The sequence below is a fragment of the Eriocheir sinensis genome, chromosome 19 (genome assembly GCF_024679095.1).
Source record: "Eriocheir sinensis breed Jianghai 21 chromosome 19, ASM2467909v1, whole genome shotgun sequence".
NCBI classification, from domain to species: domain Eukaryota; kingdom Metazoa; phylum Arthropoda; class Malacostraca; order Decapoda; family Varunidae; genus Eriocheir; species Eriocheir sinensis.
The window spans coordinates 965,101-978,596 of record NC_066527.1 but is presented as its reverse complement, the minus strand read 5'-3'; the positions used below and the strand labels follow the sequence as shown (position 1 = coordinate 978,596).

Genomic DNA, 13,496 nt, shown 5'->3' with positions numbered 1-13,496 from the left:
TGTTGTACTTTTGACTAGAATTTTATTACACTACCTAATCAAGGAAAAAAAATGTACCTTGCTAATGTAATCTACTTATATCTCGTGTAATATTCCTTGGTAGTTTTCTTGTTGGCTCACCAGGACCAGTTATGAGTGTGTATCTAAATATGTTGCAGTCTATGCTTCTGCATCACCACCTCGTTACTTACCAAACTTTTTCTCCTCTTCCAGAAGTGTGAGAGCCCAGACTCCTGTACCCGAGGCTGCCTAGCGCGCCTTACAGAGATAGGTAAGTGGATGACGGGCTTTGGGTTCTTTCTTCACCTCATAAGCTCAATAACATTTTGAGGCTTACACACCCACATTGGAAAAGGCTTTCATAGAGGTTGTTGTGGATATTTCCATGGAGAGTCTTATGAGCCTGGTGATTGTATGATAAGGCTTCTGTACTCCCATGAACGTGAACACACACACACACACACACACACGGTACTCGGTGACTCCCAGGCCGCTGCGATGCAAATGATCATGTAATATCAACACTCTGGTAATTAATGGCTGGAGGGAAACAAGAGGAGGAGGAGGAGGAGGAGGAAGAGGAGGAGGAGGAGAGGAAAACAAAAGTAGGACAAAGGGGAGGAGGACAGTGGAAGAATGCGGAGGAGGGAATAGATAGCGAAAGATAAAGTAGAAGAAGGAGGAAGTGGAGGAGGAAAAGGAGGAGAGAATATAAAGTAGAGGAAAGAAAAGGTAGATGACAATGAGAAGGAGAAAACAGATAACGGGAAAAGGGTAGAAGGAGGAGGAAGAGGGGAAGGTATGGGTGGAAGAGGAAGAGAAAAAAAGAGTAGAAAGAAGAGGAGGAAGATAATGAAAAGATGAAGAGAAAGAAGGTAGGAGGAGAAGAAAGAGGGAAAAAGGAGAAGAAGAAAAAGAGGGAAGAAAAAGAGGAGGAGAAGGAGAATAAAGAGAGTAGGAAAAAGAGGAATGAAGGACAATGTAAGGATACAGAGGAGGAAAAGGATGACAAGGAAAAGAGGAGAAGGAAGTTGTGATAGAGGAGGTGAGGAAGAGGAGAGAAAAGAAGAGGATGACAAGAAAAGAGAAGGAAGAGGAGGAGGTTGTGATAGAGGAGGTAAGGAAGAGGAGAGAAAAGAAGAGGATGACAAGAAAAAAGGAGAAGGAGGAGGAAGAGGAGGAGGAGAAAGAGAAGATCATCAGCGTATTAACAGCAGAGATCGCAAACACCTCCACATTAATATTCACAAGGTAACGTTTTTTCCCTATCTTCCATCGGTCGTCTGGATATTAATTGGTTTTGTGTCATTTCCTCCCCATTGGCACCGCTCACACCCGTCTTCGGCTCCTCCTGTTATTAAATTTGTCGCCCCGTTCTTTTCGAGGGTGCCGGGCGGTGATGCCGAAGGTGAAATGGTCTGATGAGGTGATCGGATTCCGCTTGGTTATTATTAGGTGTTTTCAAAGACATGACAGGTCTGCTTGACGATAATTTGTGCTTTGAATTCGTGGAAAGATGTTGTATATAGGTTTTTTTTTATTATTAAAGGTCTTGCTGTCAAGGATGAAGTTGTTTGTTAAAGTATCCTGATTCAGTTTGCTTATTATTCGTGTTTTCAATGATGAGTTAGTTGTCTTTGCCGCTGTTTGGTGCTTTGAATACGTGGAAGGAGGAAAGAGGAAAGGTGCTGTGTAAGTTTTTGTTTAATTGAGACCCTACTGCCGAATATTGAGTAGTTTGATGAGAAAATCTGATTCAGTTTGGTTATTATTACGTGCTTTCAATGATGAGTTAGTTGGCCTTGCCGCTAATTGGGGCTTTAATAAGATGTTGAAAGGTCTTTTAAAATCATACTGCCAAAGATGAAACAGGATGAAAAGGAAATTAGGTTCAATTGATTACTTATTTTCGTAAAGACAAACTCACTATGGAAAGACAAATTAGATTTTACTTGGTGCCCTGAAAACGTGAAAAGATATTGGATAGATGTTAGCGATGATATCATTATCATTAATATTTAAACACAGTTGTTGTTTTTTACGTTTCCGCCTATGGCTGGGGTAGGCTTTCTTGGTGGGCCCTAATGGTCGGCCCCAATCCGCTGTGGCGCAGGCAAGTGTTTATAGAGGCACCATCTTGCTTGGCTCATGCTGCCCCCTCATCAATGACCCTCTCTTTTAGAGAGGGAATCTAGAGTCCGGGATGATGGGTGGTCTTCAGGACAGCATGTGGGAGTCTTAGGCCACTCGGCGGTGACCGAAAAATCCCAGCTTGTGGCACCGGGCAGGGAGCGAACCCGCGTCGTCCTTGACGCGGCGGCGTCATGCTAACCACTCACCCGCCGCCTCCCCTAGTACAATAAGTATAGGGAGAAGAATGCAAATACTACAAGTTGCAAAGTCTGTAACCGCGACACACCAAAGACATAGAATCAAGGAACTAAATCAAAAGATGGAAAATTGAAATATATAAGATCCGGCAAACTAAGAGGATCAGGCATCAATAAACCAATAAAAGATAGAAAGATTCCGTTATACCCAATGCTCATCCGTACCGTAGAAAGATTTAAAACATACCAAAACAAACCATCAGTACCGTCCCCTACACAAGGCGGTACAAAACAAACACTTGGGTACCGTTCCCCATTAAGACGGTACAAAATAAACACTCAGTACCGTCCCCTACACAAGACGGTACAATCAACAGCCAGGCGCCGCTAACCGAACCGTCCCCACCGCAAGACGAAGCCACGACCTGGAGGACCATCTCGCACTCCTTAAGTCTCTCTCGTGACCTCCTGGCCAAGGCAAGGCGTCGCGAGGGCCGATTTTCCCCTCACTTGACTCGGGAAAATCGACCAAAAAGAGCGTGTGGCATAGGTCTTTGTTGCCCCGGCCTTATCACCCTCTCATCTCCGGCCTGTAAACGGTGTATGTGTGTGTGTGTGGGTGTGGGTGTGTGTGTGTGTGGGTGTGTTTAGGATTTTTGCTCTTCTTGTTGTTGCAATTAAGATTTGCATATATATTTAGGGTTTTCTGTGTGTGTGTGTGTGTGTGTGTGTGTGTGTGTGTGTGTGTGTGTGTTGTCTTGGTGACGGAGTGGTTGTTTGCGCTTTAAGAGAATTTCGTTGTCGCGAGAAGCAAAGGTTTTTAAAGGGCGTGACGTTGTTGTTGTTGTTGTTGTTGTTTGTGGCGGTGGAAATTTATCATATTTTTCTCTTTCTTTTCATCATCGTATCTTCCCTTCTCCTCCACTTCTCTCCTTCTCTTCTCCTTTTCCTCCTCTTCTCTCCTTCTCTTCTCCTTTTCCTCCTCTTCTCTCCTTCCTCCAATTTCTCCTCCTCCTCCTCTTCCGTTTACTTTTTTCACTCCCTCTTTTTTTTTTTTACATTGGTGGAAACAACTCAAGGGCAAAAAAAAAAAAAACAATAATGAAAAAAAAGCCCGCTAAAAAAAAAAAGCCTCTGTTCATTATCGTCAAGCAGTATCATTTTTTTTCTTTCAATGTCATTATCTTTCTCCTCCTCTTCGTCATTATTATTGTCGTTATTCTCATTATTCTCCTTTCTTTCATATTTCCCTTCGGTCTATCATTATCATCATCATCATTACTTACATATTCCTATTTACTTCTTCCTACCCCTGTTCCTGCTCCTCCTCCTCCTCCTCATCATCATCATCATCATCATCGCTAATTACTTCTTCCCAAACATCATCTCCGTAAAATTAATGTAAATTCTCTTTTGTGGTGTTTAGCAACTTTCGAAAACACACACACACACACACACACACACACACACACACACACACACACACACACACACACACACACACTCCAAAAAAAAACAGTAATTAAGAGGTAAAGAGAATGAGTAAAGAAGAGGAGGAGGAGGAGGAGGAGAAGGAGGAGGAGGAAGAGGAGAAGGAGGAGGAGGAGGTGGAGGTAAATTTGGAGGCTAAGAAGAACTGCAAAGAAAACGAAGAATGAGAGAGAGAGAGAGAGAGAGAGAGAGAGAGAGCGCATCAATGGTCCATTAACTCAACTCAAACTGGCTTCTCACCTTAATTCTCTCTCTCTCTCTCTCTCTCTTCTTATTCATTTTTCTTATTTTTCCCTGTTTCCTTTTTTTCTCTTCCATCCTTCTTCCTTGTTCTCTCTCTTCCCCTTTTCTCTCTCCCTCGTCTTCATTCTGTTTCTCTATTCCTTCCTTTATTCCTCTCTCTCCCTTCCTCTTGCATACACTCAGCTTCTTGTTCTCTCTCTTCCTCCTTTCTCCTTCCCTCTTTCTCTCCTTCTTCTGTCTTCCTTTATTCCTTCGTTTATTACTATTTTTATCCTTCTTATACATACACGGTTTTTCTTTTTGTATTTCTCCTTCTCTTTATCCTCCTCCTCCTCCTCCTCCTCCTCCTCCTCTTCCTCTTCTTCCCTAATCCTTCTTTTTATCGACGTTTTCCTTTCTCTATTTGTTCATATATTCCCTGAGAGAGAGAAAGAAAGAAAGAAGGAAAGAAATCATGTCTCCTTCCCCCCCCCCCCCCTCTCTCTCTCTCTCTCTCTCTCGGGTGTGTGTGTGTGTGTGTGTGGGTGTGTGTGTGTGTGTGTTTAGCCTCAGAATAAACAGATTTTGTCCTTTTTTTCTCTCTCCCATTGTGTTTACTTTTGCTTTTCAGAGCCTCAAGGTAAGCCGCTTCAGGCCCCTTAATATTATCATCATTATTATTATTATTATTATTATTATTATTATTATTATTATTATTATTATTATTATTGTAAGTGTGGTATACGTTTAAGGAGTGGCAGTATACGTAATTGTAGTGGTGGTAGTAGTAGTAGTAGTAGCAACAGTAGTAGTAGTAGCAAAGTCATTAAATATATAAGGAATTGAAGGGTAACTTAAATCATATAACTGTGGGAATATACACAAACAAACGATGTAATTAAAAGGTAAGGGAATAACTATAGTTAAAGAAAAAAAACAGGCTGGGAAGGGAAGGTAAAGAAAGGGGAGGGGAGGAAATGAAAGGAAAGGAAAGAAAAAGAAAGGAAAGGGAAGGGATGGAAAGGGATGGAAAGGGACGGGAAGGGAAGGGAAGGGGAGGAAAGGGACGGGAAGAGAAGAGAAGAGAAGAGAAGAGAAGGATAGTGAAAGGAAGGGAAGGGAAGAGAAGGAAAAGGAAAAGAAAGGTAACCGTAGCATAAATAACACACAATATAAGGGCACAACACTGGATGAAGGAAATAAATGAACATATACAGAAAGGTAAACGTCGATAAAAGGAAGGATTAGGGAAGATGAGGAGGAGAAGAAGGAAGATGAAAAGGATGAGGAGGAGAAGGATACAGAAAATAAATAAAAGACCGCATGTGAATGTATGTATAAGAAAAAAAATAGTAATAAAAAAGAAAATACACATATAAAAAGAAAAAGAAAACAAGCCAATAACCGAGAGATTGCTGAAAGGAGTGCAGAAATAAATGGAGGGAGTTTTATTAATATACACGTGAATGAATGGAATGAAAAAAGTGTTAGTGGAGTGAAAATTAAAAATGTGATGTTGTTGAGCTACTAGTGACCTTGATGAAGCAATACACACACGCAACACACACACACACACACACACACACACACACACACACACACACACACACACACACACACGTAATACTTCTCACCGCGGTTCTTTGATCTTTTATTTACATCATTATGTTTTATGCATTGAAAAAGATCACAAAAAAAATCTCCGGGGAAGACACGTGTTGCACTTGTCGAAATGATCTTCCTCTTCAATTTATTTTCATTTTCATATATTTATCAACATATTTATTCGTATTTATATTTACACGAGTATACCCAAGAATACGAGAGGCCAGGCGGACTAGACATTGCATCATCATCATCATCAATATCACCATCGTTGTGGCTGCGTGAAGTTGAATTAAAAGTGAAATTGTATGCATTGGCGCGGAAGTAAGCAAGGAAGTAAAAAGTTAGATTAATATTAATGTCAAGTATTATTTATGGTAGTGATTCTAACGCCACATCTAGGTCGGCACTGATAAGGTTCCAACACTCTCCCTTCTCGCCTTTCAGCTTGGTACATTAATCTATTCTGCTTCTGCCTTTCTGAGGTTGTCCTTTTTTGTGTTAATTCTAACCTTAATTTTCCCTTATTTTCTAGTAACGTATAAATATATATACAAAAAATACATGCGTGCAAGTGGATTCATATCGGGGGTGCCAACCCCAGCTGTGGTTCGTATTTCTCGTTCTCTTCCATTATCTACTTATATCATTTTAACCGCTACGGGTATGGTTTCGGCTGAGGAGAAACTGGATCCGGTAAATAACCATGGCCATGTACAAAGGGTTATTCCCAATTTTCCCAGTTGGCTTTTAACTGGCTTCTGCGGTGTTGGTATGCCGGCAGGTACGTTACAGTAATGAAAGACAAAAGAAAAGAAAATAGTTAAAGAGAAGATGAATAACAGAGAGAGGGAATGAAAGGTTATGGCATTAAAAAGACACGTATCAGGCCGTTCCTTGCTGTTACTGGTGAGACTGTGCTTCGTTAAGGCTCCGGAGTCATTAGTGCCTGGCTATATTGACGCAGGTATTCAAGGGGTTGACGTGAATACATAAGCCCTATACAAATACATAGCAGAAGACTCAGTGCTGTGCTTGATAAGACTGACAGCTGAGACGCCTTAAGCCTGGCCTGTTATGTTGTGGGTCAGTGTTTCCAATTGTGTCGCCTTTTCCCAAGCCTGGACGAGGTGGACAGGACGGCGTGCGTGTACCCAGCATGTTCGGGGCCTCAACCAAGCGCGCTGCTGAAGAATTCGTGGGTGAGGAGGCTGGGAAGGGGAGCGGGAGGGAGAGATGAAGACACAGAAAGCGGAAGATGAAAAAAAGAAGTAAGAGAGAGAGAAAACTGCAAGAGAATTCGTTGCTTAGGAGGAGGGAAGGAGAGAAAGGGAGATATGAAGAGACAGACGGGGAGGTGAGAAAGGGAAGTAAGAGAGAGAAGTGAGAGAATTTATGGGTTAGGAAGGGAAAGGGAGAGGGAAGAAGGGATGAAAGAATCTCTCTCTCTCTCTCTCTCTCAACTTTCTACGTTTTAATTTCTTCTCGTCTTCCTTTCTCCATTTTTTCTTTTTTTTTCCATTTATTCTGTGAGTCTTTTTTGTACATTATTCTTCCTTATAAAACTTTTCCTTCATATTCTTTAATTCTCTATCTATTTATCTATCTATCTGTCTGACACACACACACACACACACACACACACACACCAGGGACCGAAACTTTTTAAGCGAAACTTTCTTCACGCATAAGAGGCAGGAAGCGTGTGCCATAAAGTTTCGTTTCGTCCTCGGAGAGTTTCGTTCACCTTCCCTCCCTCCTTCCCGCCTGCCGCGATCCTTCCCTTATCATCAGGTTCAGCGAAGGAAAGGAAAAGGAAGAGAAGGAAAAATATATATATAAAGGTGTTTCACGCGGTTTCGTTTGGATTTATGAACCTGAAACTGAAGCGTGAAGCAGTGAGTCGAGGCTTTGATACACTGTTTTATTTTTTTTGTTGTTGTTGTTGTTGTTGTAATATCGAGGCGTTTAACTCTTATTTTTATGGGGGGGGGTTTTATTGATGTGTATATTATCATTCTTATTTTTATTCTCAGTAGTAGTAGTAGTAGTAGTAGTAGTAGTAGTAGTAGTAATAATGTTTCCGTTGTTATGGGCCTACTACTATTGTTTTTACTCTCTCTCTCTCTCTCTCTCTCTCTCTCTCTCTCTCTCTCTCTCTCTCTCTCTCTCACACACACACATTATGCCCCCAATCTCATATTTCACCAGATATCGCTCTCTCTCTCTCTCTCTCTCTCTCTCAAATCTTGAAGACGAGAGGAGAGAGAGAGAGAGAGAGAGAGAGAGAGAGAGAGAATAAGATGAAGATGAAGAGCAGGACAAAAGTTAGAGACGAGAAAAAAAAAAGAATAACATTAACATAAGAATAAGCGAAAGTTTGCCCAACCAACACGAAATACGAGAATAATGTGTGGAGAGAGAGAGAGAGAGAGAGAGAGAGAGAGAGAGAGAGAGAGAGAGAGAGAGAGAGAGAGAGAGAGAGAGAGAGAGAGAGAGAGAGAGAGAGAGAGAGAGTGTGAGAGTTTGACTGACGGTGAGGGCGAGAGAGAGTGACAGCGTGAAACATGGTAAGAAATAAAGGATGAAGGAAGAGGAAGAGGAGAAGAAGAAGAAAGAGAATATGGAAGAGGAAGTGAGATGAAAGAGGAGGAGGAGGAGGAGGAAGAGAATATGGAGAAGAAGAAGAAGGTGAAGAAGTAAGGATAGAAGAAAAGAAGGAAGAGGAGGAGGAGGAGGAGGATATGGAGAAGCAGAAGAAGGTGAAGAAGTAATTATAGAAGAAAAGAAGGAAGAGGAGGAGGAGGAGGAGGAAGAGACAGAGGACGAGAAGAGAAAGAAAGACAGAGAAAATATTAAAGAGGAAATAAAAGAGAGAATAGGAGAAGAGATGAAAGAGGGACAGACGAAGAGAGGATATGATAAAGTGGAAATACAGGAAGAAAAGAAGATCAAGGAAAGAAATTTGAAGCTATAAGTAGAAGGAAGAGGAGAGGAATGAGGAGGAGGTGGAAGAATGTAAGATTATAAGCAGCTCCAGGAGGAAGAGGAGGAGGAGGAGGAGGAGGAGGAGGTAAAAATGAAGAATTCGTGACGGCAGAGACAAAAATGCAGAATGAGGAATAAAAAATGAAAGAAATAATTTAAACGTAGGAAGAAGAAGAGGAGGAGGAGGAGGAAGACTGGTAGGAAGAAATGTTGAAAAATGAAGAGGAAGCAGAAGAAAAGGAATTAGAAGAAGAAAAAAAAGAAGAGAGAAAACAGGGAAAAGGGAGAGGAAAACTAAATGGAAAGATAGAAAGAAGAAAGAATGATAAAAAAATAGAAAGAAAGCATTAAAAGAAATAGGAAAGGAAGGAAAGGTAGAAGGAAAGGAAACTATAGAGAGAGACAGAACGAAAGAAAGAAGGATAGACGGAAGAGTAAGAAAAGGAGAAGAAGAAAGAAAGGAAGGAAGGAAGATAAGAAAAGAAGGAAGAAAGGAAGGAAGGATGATAAGCAAAGAAGGCAGGAAGGAAGATGAGCAAAGAAGGAAGGATGATAAGCAAAGAAGGCAGGAAGGAAGATGAGCAAAGAAGGAAGGAAGGAAGATAAGCAAAGAAGGAAGGAAGGAAGGAAGGAAGGAAGGAAGGAAGAAGGAAGGAAGGAAGGAGGATATGCAAAGAAGGAAGGAAGGAAGATAAGCAAAGAAGGAAGGGAGGAAGGAAGGAAGATAAGCAAAGAAAGAAGGAAGGAAGGAAGGAGGATAAGCAAAGAAGGAAGAAGAAAGGAAGGAAGGAAGGAAGGAAGGAAGGAGGGAAGGAGGACAGTCTGGGAAGTGTTCCGTATTAACATCAAACTTATCACGCCTCATCTCCATACCTGCATTAATAACCCTCCTCCTCCTCCTCCTCCTCCTCCTCCTCCTCCTCCTCCCTTCCTTCTGTTATTACTACTACTTTTATTATTTTTTTTGCGTTTTCTTGTGATATTATTCGTTGTTGTCTCCTACTCCTCCTCCTTCTCTTCTTCTTCTTCTTCTTCTTCTTCTTCTTCTTCTTCTTCTACTACTTCTTACTCCTCTTCCATTATCTGCTACACCTATTTTTTTTTTTCGTTTACTTCTGATTTTATTTGTTGTCTTCTCTTCCTTATCCACTTCTTCCTTCTCTTTCTCTTCTTCTCCTTCTCCTCCTCCTCGTCTTCCTCCTCTTTCTCCGTGTCTTCCTTTACCTCCTTCTATTAGTAGCTAACTACTGCATTTTTTCTTTTAATATTCTTTATCGTCTTTTCGTCCTCCTCCTCCTCCTCCTGCTCCTCCTCCTCCTCCTCCTCCTCCTCCTCCTCCTCCTGGATGTGACGTGAAATAATTGGACTTGGCAACGTTTTCTGTGTCAGGACAAAATTCTCAAGTCATGAATATTGGCAGCTTGAGTATGTCTCTCTCTCTCTTTTAATTTCTTCTCGTCTTTTTTCTTCATTTTCTTTGTTTTGTTTTGTTTTATATTGCAACTTTCTTTTGTACATTATTCTTACACTTATAAAACTTTCCCTTCATTTTTTTTCATTCTCTATCTACTTATCTATCTATCTGTCTATCACACATACACACACACACACACACACACACACACACACACACACACACACACACACACACACACACACTTACACAAACACACAATTACTCTAACACGCTCTGTTCATCTATGTACCTGCCAGTCTATCCATTTATCTCTATCTATCTGTCTATTTATCTATATCATATTATCTACTTATATATATGTATCTCTCAGACACATACACATGCATAGAAAATACATGCACCCACACACAGACACACACGTAACCACACTCTTAAACACACACACACACACACGCTTACCTAAACACACACAAACACACTCACACGTACACAAACACGCACACATTTACATAGCCAAACACGGCCACACACACTCCTTCCTAACCTCACCTCGCATGCCGCTAGTCAGCAGCGCGCGGCTGACAAAGACACAATTACTGCTGTGTTAGTCTTGTGCGAACCCATGGTGGTGGCGGAGGTGAGCTGGGAAGAGTTTGGAGAAGGGAGGGGGAACGAGAGGGGGGGAGCTTGGAGAGACAGAGGAGGGAGGAAAACTGGAGATGAAAGGGGTTAGAGGATGGGGGAAGGAGGAAGGCAAGGAGGGGAGAGACAGAAGGGGAAAGACAGGAGGGGGAGGAATGGGACCCGGGCGAGACGGGGTGGATATGGAAATTTGGAGGAAGATAGGGGGGAGGAGGGAGATGAATTGGAGGGGCATGGGAGAGACGGAGAGACGAAGGAAAAGGGGAGAGAGAAGGATGGGCAGTGATGTGTGTGTGTGTGTGTGTGTGTGTGTGTGTGTGTGTGTGTGTGTGTGTGTGTGTGTGTGTGTGTGTGTGTGTTTATTTAGACAAGATTAAAACCCTTTCCTTTACCTCCAATTTCATATTCGTCTAAAAATCACCTCGTCATCTTCTACTATATTATTTTTTCGCTGTATTACCCAACTAACTTTATTTGGGTATTTTCTTCATAAATTCTGCTGTATCCTGTTCATTGTATTAATTTTCTCTGGACGTCTTTCCTTTCAACTCTCATATATGTCCAAGAATCATCGTCCCTTTCACTATATAGATTAACCAACTTTATTTTCCTCTTATATATCTTTTTTTACCACTTCCATTCATCCTTTTACTCTTCCCTCAACCTAGATAAACAAAGTCATAAAAGCGTCCCGTAATCAGTCAGTCCTCGGCAGCGGCTCTCTCAGTAATCGCTTAAATACGTTCCTGGACGCAAAAAATCGCCCCCCGTGCCCGTTTTGCATAAGTCTGTCCTCGCTGGATTATTTGCACGCGCGTCGCGACTTAAAGGATCAGGGCCACGCACAACAAATGCTAAAGTGGTGCTCTGATCCTCTTCTTTGCGCTGAGCCGCCGCTGTGGACAACATCATGAGCTAGTGTTGACCTTTTTTTTATAGTGTCGGTCAACTGTTGAATTTACTCGTTGTGTCCTTCCGTTTTGTCTTTGGGTTGTTGTTTTTAATATAATAGTGCTAGGAGAGAGACTTTTATACAATGGGTAGATAGTTTCAGCAAAATTGGTATGTTTTCTACCCTCATTGCTGTCTGACCACATATATGTAGATAGATATAAAGATACACATACATAAAGATACATACATACATACATGCGTACATTTTTATTCCTCCCTGCTTCCGGGTTAAGGCGTGTGTGTGTGTGTGTGTGTGTGTGTGTGTGTGTGTGTGTGTGTGTGTGTGTGTGTGTGTGTGTGTGTGTGCAAGGCAAGAAATAAATAAATAAAGTGAAAATATGAAGATAATAGAGAAAGAAGAAAAGAAAAAGAGAAAAGAAATGAAAGAAAAAGGGGTGAAAAGGACTATTTAGTGTACATATAGATACAAATAAACATCAATATTCACGTTAGTTGAATCAAATTTTAGCACATCTTCCTCACATCTTATTGACTTACTACATATACTTATCTTCTTTTATTTTTTTGGCATGAGTCTCGCCGTTGGGTTCTCGCGTTCCCCTGGCCAGTCTTCTTTATCTAATCGAGAGTCACAACCCGCGTCGTCCAGCCAGCCAGGCCGACACACGATAGCCCTAAAAATAAGGTCGACGTTTGAACCATTGAATTAGATCCTTTTCCACTGATAGGGCAGACTCGGTTATTTTTTCTCTCCCTCCCTTTTTCTCTCTATTCGGCTCTTAGGTATTTTTTTTTCTCTTCACTTTAGAAATATAATTATTACGAAACTTAGGTTGATTCTTTGTGTCTAAAGTTACAGGAACATATAAGGAAAGTTACAGGAACATATAAGAAGATTACTCGGGGTCAGTCTGCGTACTCGTGCTACTTCGCTGGGGTTCGCTCCTCCTAACAGGCACAAGAGGCTGAAGAGACGTTACCCTGAAGCTACAGACGAGAGAAACAAAGATAGAGTTCCTCCCAGTCAGAAAAAAAGACAAAAAGCGACCACAACGTATTGCTTTTAGTTTTTATAGCGAGCACTTGAGCTGTATCGTGAATTCCTAAGTTACAGGGTATTTGACACTGGTTAGGTTTTGCCTTAAAAATAATTTCCCCTGTCCAGAAAATTATATATAAAAGCGACGATCACGTACTGATTTGCATCGTATAGGAAGTACTTTAGTTATATTGTGAAGTCATGTTACATTGTATTAGGCACTGGTTAAGCTGCACTACGATTATGTTGTTCAGTTACATAATAATAATAATAATAATAATAATAACAATAATAATAATAATAATAATAATAATGATGATGATGATGATGATAATAATAACAGTAAGAGAAAGAGCCATAAATCTAAGTGTCTGTTGTCGCCGCCACACTCGAGGTCAGTGAACCCAACGCCCGCATAGTTTTATTTATTTTTATCCTTTTTTTCTTTACCTCGCGAACGAGTAACAAATTTGTATGCCGGAAAAAGTCAATACACGGAAAAAGTTTGGGCGTTTCTCTTTTTTTTTTTTTGGGGGGGGGGGGTAAACTTTCGCGGCCCGGAATTTCCATATTGGTGTTCTTTGGGAAGTTTTGTATTTTTTTTTTTTTTTTTTTGCTTCTTTATTTACTCCTTGTGTTAATTACTTTTGAGGGTTTCTTTCTATTACTTATTGTTTCGTATTCTCTTTTCCTCTTCCTTGCTTCTTTCTTTCTTTCTTTTATCTTTAGCTTTTTATCTTTTATCGTTTTTCTTGTCATCCATATCAACTTTTTTTTTACCCGCTGATATCCTTCGTTTCTCTAAATACTCATGTCTTCTTTTAATTATGAGCTTTTTTCGTTATTT

At 40.9% G+C, this 13,496-nt stretch overlaps 1 protein-coding gene across 9 annotated transcripts in view; it reads left to right on the top strand.

Moving 5' to 3' along the window:
• The first annotated feature begins 208 nt into the window (after window positions 1-208).
• Window positions 209-13,496, top strand: part of LOC127000504 (uncharacterized) — a 195,281-nt gene continuing 181,993 nt past the window's right edge. For all 9 annotated transcript variants that reach the window (XR_007754252.1, XR_007754251.1, XR_007754250.1 and 6 more), the window contains exon 1: window positions 209-271. The gene's annotated coding sequence lies outside the window, so the exon portion shown is untranslated. The remainder of the gene's footprint in view (window positions 272-13,496) is intronic.